At 43.1% G+C, this 5,541-nt stretch overlaps 1 long non-coding RNA gene across 1 annotated transcript; it reads right to left on the bottom strand.

Annotated features, from left to right (window-relative positions):
- Positions 1-1,187: 1,187 nt before the first annotated feature.
- On the bottom strand, positions 1,188-5,157 carry LOC148685908 (uncharacterized). Its single transcript, XR_015949524.1, has 3 exons — positions 4,963-5,157; positions 3,398-3,515; positions 1,188-1,577 (listed from the first exon to the last, which is right to left on the bottom strand). It is a non-coding gene; the product is annotated as an uncharacterized LOC148685908 (long non-coding RNA).
- Positions 5,158-5,541: the final 384 nt, after the last annotated feature.

Below are 5,541 nucleotides of genomic sequence, written 5' to 3'. Positions count from 1 at the left end.
AGCAGCATGCTGAGGCCTTTTGAGACATTACGAAGGCTGCTGGGCTGGACCTGTTGTTAATCCAACCCCATTTGAGCAGCTGTTTCTTAAAAGGTCATTGACCACTTCTGCAGTCACTGACTCCAGTGGCCTGGGGTTGTCAGAACTGCGCCTGACAACATCAATTCCACAGAATGAGAAACCAAAAGCAAGTGACACACAGTGCCTTTGATTGTAGCATCTAGAACAGGTATCCCCAAACTGCGGCCCTCCAGATGTTTTGGGCTACAATTCCCATCTTCCCTGACCACTGGGGTCCTGTTAGCTAGGGATCATGGGAGTTGTAGGCCAAAACATCTGGAGGGCCGCAGTTTGGGGATGCCTGATCTAGAATAACACATGCTAGAAGCATTGTGTATCATTTGCATGATCCAGGTAAAGTTAATTGATTATAATGGGAAAGTTGAACATGTTCCAAACTTTCTCTCATTGAAATCCATATGACTTGGTTGGACTGAATACAACCCAGAAAAATCTCTTGCATGAGTGGAAACTCCACCCTCCCAGCTTCTGATAGTGAGCCAGTGTGGTGTAGTGGTTAAGAGTGGTAGACTCGTAATCTGGGGAACCGGGTTCACGTATCTGCTCCTCCACATGCAGCTGCTGGGTGACCTTGGGCTAGTCACACTTCTTTGAAGTCTCTCAGCCCCACTCACCTCACAGAGTGTTTGTTGTGGGGGAGGAAGGGAAAGGAGAATGTTAGCCTCTTTGAGACTCCTTCAGGTAGTCATAAAGTGGGATATCAAATCCAAACTCTTCTTCTGATATTTTGCCTATGCCTGCTGAAGTCCCCTGCACTACATATCATACCATTCCAAACTGAGGAGACTTTTTGTGGTGGGATTTTTAAAAGTTGGCTGCACTTCTTGAATGTTTACATTCTGAAGCCGTCTACAACAATCTGTTACTTGCTAGGGGAAGGTGACAGAAGGTGATAAAAGAATGGACTACTGTTTGTTTTCCTTCCTGTGAATGTAAACAACGACACAGGACCTGGTGCTATTATTCAGCCATTAGCCAGCTAAGCTTATGAACCTACAGTATGCCCGCAAAGGGACAGAAGCTGATAATGAGCTAGCAGAGACAATGGCTAGGCAATCAAATACTCAGAAGTATCATAGAATATTAGGAACCAGATGCAACAGTGATAATTGCTGGGATACAGTTTATACCTGGCTATAAAGTCTACAGGAAAAAAAACCATATAGGTAGTAGCTGGAGATGGTGTTGCTGATATATCAAAGAAGGCACAGAGTGCAATAACGAATTTGAACTAGAATTTTCAGATAGAGCATCTTGAGGAGCTATGTCAGACAAGTGACCAAGAGCACCATTTTGAAGCTTAACTGATAAATTACAAATTAGCAGGATGCAGAGGCCAGATGTCAGCCACCCAATATATTTTAAGAAATATGAATTTTAACAGTAATGTGCGTATTACTGAAATCAGCCTTTTTCCTGGAGAATTGGAGGGTAGCCAGTTTTTAGAAGGGCATCAGGATGTTTTACACGTCAGTCTGGCTTCTTTTCCTGGAAACCTGTTAGAAAGGAGGGCAATTTAATGAAATAATTTTAATTGACTAATCATTTTAGTCAATTAATTGATATGCTGGTTGAATATTCATGTTTGCATGAACAACACAATGCTTTTGAAGCAAAAAGTATATTTTTTGCAGGTAGAATCTCATAAGAAGCATTGCCTGCTGGGAGAAAGAAAGAGAGAGAGAAACATGGGATTGAGTCAGTATTTACAAGGCATTTGAATTATTTTAAAATAACAATGTCTGAATTTTTTTTAAGCTGCTGTTCAATTAGTCATAGCAACTTTTTAGTTGATTAAAAGTTGAAAAGCTTATTAAAAGATTAAAATTGCAGAAATGCTGCAGAGATAGTAGAAAATAGGAAGTTCCCTTAAACCAAGGCAGACCATCCATCTAGCTCAGTATTAGACAGTAACTCTCCAGAGTTTCAGATGAAATTATTTCCTAGCCCTACTGGCAGATGCTCTAGTGATAAACAACTGTCCTCACATCATAGTTAATACCTGACATACAATGGCATTGAGTATCAGTAGCTGATACACAGTGATATTGGCAAAGCTTGTCTTCATGGAACACTATACACCCTCATATATGCCAAAGAAATTCTGGGTGCCTTCCACATAATCCCTGCACATTGCAAAGGAATCTGGGACATTTTGGAGGATGCACACTTAGTTTGCACAGGGCTATCTTGACCCTAGTTGCTTGCAGGTGTTTTAAAGGTATAGAATAGCATGGGGGAGAAGCAGCAGTAGCAGCAACAACAACCCACCCTTCACCCTAAGGTTCCAGGGCAGGTTATAACATTAAAACATTAAAATGGGGAAGTGGGGCTGAATAGGTTATCCATTTTGTACCAAGCACAGACTCCCCTGATTGAGAGACCCTGTAGAATCTTGCTGGGCTTTTTTTTGTCTGCTTCAGACTATAAAAACATGATGGAAGCCAAGCTTGCAGCAAGGCATGATACATGGTTACTGTTTTGACTTGGAGAAACAAAACTTGTGTAGGTCTGCTCCGAGGGATGCTATCTCAGTTCTGTTATTTTGGATTAGTATATTACCTTAAGTCCCATCTAGACCTACATTTCTAGGCTTCTGCGCGACGCTCCTTCCCACAACCGCCATGAATACATAACATTGTCCAGATTCATGTGCTGTAGCAGTTGGCAGAAGTATAAACAGTGGTGAGTGATGAGGCTTCAAGAACTTGCAGGTGTTTAAAGGCACAGGTTCAGCTTTGACATACTCCTTAGGCATGGTGTGACTGAGCTGGAAAATCTAAACTGGAATACGTTACGCCAAAGGCTGCCAAGAAATTTACCACACTGTATGGTCCTGGGCTAAGGAGTGAGGAGCAGTCAGAGGACATAAGTGAAAAGCAGGAGGATCTATAATAAGAACACGGGTCATATGATGTTGGGGAAGAGGGAACAAATGTAGGAAATAAACCACTTGAGGGAGTGTTGGCAGAAACTTATAGATGAGAACCATGAAGATGGAAACCCTTCACTGTTTACTTCATGGTTATAAGAGATCTAAGAATAGCATTAATGAGAATTTTCCTTGTTTGCTAGATAATTAAATTGATAAGAACCAACATCCTAGAGTGTTTTTTTTAAGGGTTGTATTAATTAGTGCTTTTCATCTCATTATGCCCTAGTTTCTGTAGAGCATATTGCATCCTATTTTGCATCCTTATAAGCCCTCCTGGTTTATAAAACAGCGAGTGGTGTAGATTTACCCTACTTTATGGCTTAATGAAGCATCTCATCAGGATAAATCAAATACTGCCAAAATAATTCAATGAGCACATACCATGCACTTTTGGGAGAAAATGTCAAGGACATTCGTAAGGGCTGTTGCTTGAGAGATTCAGAGCAACATCAGCGAAGGACTCTCCAAAGGCATGAAGGGCAGATGGGCAATCTGCAAGCTGTGTGTAATTCAAATATGTGCAATCAGTTAACTCCAGTACATTTGGCAAGATTAATTTATGCAGACATGATATAAGGCAGCACCCTGCGCTGGTGACAGAGTTGAATTTATTTGTCACCTCAGGAGCCCACTGTGGAGATGTGGCCATTCTGGTTTTATCATAGTCATTTATTTAAACCGGTGGACATGGCAAATGATTTGATTTGATTCACTGCAAGGACATGTGATGACTGTCACAACATATTAACCTCTGGGGTGGGGTGGGGAGATTGCCACAGTTGGCTACCACTAGGGGTGATGGATAAAACTGATTTAGTTCGCATTTAAAGGCACACTTACCAAACTCGCACTCTGCAAAGAACGAAATGAAACACAGCCATCCTTCAAAATTTGCATTTCTCCACATTTCACAATGCAGTTCTACAGCCAAGCAATGTGTATAAAAGTGTGTATGCTAGGATAAAGTGTGCATAAAATGCATATACATTTGTGATAGTAACAGACAAAGACACATTAGGGGAAATCATTTGCAAAAATGTGAACGTTAGACAAAAGTGCCCTAAAAGGTGTATATCAGGAGAAATGCTGATGAGCTTTCATGGGGACTTAAAATAAAATAAAATAATTAAGGTAGAAATGTGGGGAACTGGTGTTAAGATTGGAGAGAGAGAGAGAGACTGAGACTCAGAAACTGTCAGATCCACCCATCACTTACAATTAACAGTGCAACAGTGCAATCATATACATGCCAATTCCAAAATAAGTTCTATTGAGTGGGGGGGGGGGCTTTTTTACTAGATTTGGGAGGAGACACAAGAGCCACACTCAGGCTAGATGACAGGTAAAGTGAGGCTATCTGGGCTAGGAGTAGCAGTCCAAGGGGTCCAGGCAGAGCTGGCCCGCCCATGAGGCAAGGTGAGGTGACTAACTCAGGTGGCAGGTTGCACAGAGGCAGCAGATACAGCCACCGAATAATACATCACCTGCTTCATGTCTCAGGAGCTCTCCCCTGTTGCTGAATAGGAGGTGCTGTTGGTCTCCCCCCCCCCCCAGGATCAGGACAAGGAATTCAGAGCTGCAGAGAAGCAACAGAGTTGTCCCAATGGGTCAGCATACCCACCCACCCACCAAGCTTTTAAAGGTGGGACAAAGTGAGCTTACTTGCAAGACTCTTGTGCCTTGCAAGGCAGTTGGATATGCGGGTCCTTGCTGCATTGGGAAGGATGAATCTGTTCCCAGTGATGGGAGCACTGCCAGGTCCTGGATGACCAGGTTGCGCCCCCACCTTCTGACTCCAGTTTCTCCACCTTCCTCAGTTTCCATCGCTGGTGGACACCTTCCTCAGTTTCCATCGCTGTGCTTCTCTCCCCAGGAGGGAAGAAGTCCTGCTTCCCCATGCAAAGAAGCCATAAAGGAAGTGACTGCCCTCCTCCAGCCTCTGTTACCTGTCTTAGACCCCGGCTACCACTCTCCAGTTACCCCTTCTTTTTCATCTCTGCCTTCCACTCCACTCCTATGCTCAGCAACACTTCAGAACACACAACACCTTCAATGTTATGGGAATGGAGTAGCTGTCACCCAAATATTCCAGTAGCTTGCAGGACTGAGTGCATATTTCCACATATATTATCCCGGTATATGTCTGATAAGAAGAGCAATGGCAGGAAAGAACAGAGGGAACAAATAACTGTTGCCTAATATTGTTGTCAGGTATTGTCTCTAGAAAGGCCTAGCTGGTCTGGGATGCATGCCAATTAGATTTGGTTGCCTAGAGGTCACCCACAGCGACACGGTAAACAGGAGACCACTCCTTCATCAGAGACACTGGGGGAATTAACAACAATGCCCAGTCTCCAAAGTGCCTAGGACCAAATGGACCATTTAAGGAGTGGAATTACCATTAGCAGACATTTATCATCATGAGTCATGGCAGACACAAGCCAACAGCTGAATGAACAGTTCTGGATCGTAGCACTCTGAGCTATAAACCTCTACAGTTCTACATAATCCTTCCATAATGACTT

The sequence above is a fragment of the Zootoca vivipara genome, chromosome 4, assembly GCF_965207765.1.
Source record: "Zootoca vivipara chromosome 4, rZooViv2.hap1.1, whole genome shotgun sequence".
NCBI classification, from domain to species: Eukaryota; Metazoa; Chordata; class Lepidosauria; order Squamata; family Lacertidae; genus Zootoca; species Zootoca vivipara.
The sequence above is the reverse complement of the archived record's forward strand: the minus strand, read 5'-3'. Positions and strand labels throughout refer to the sequence as shown.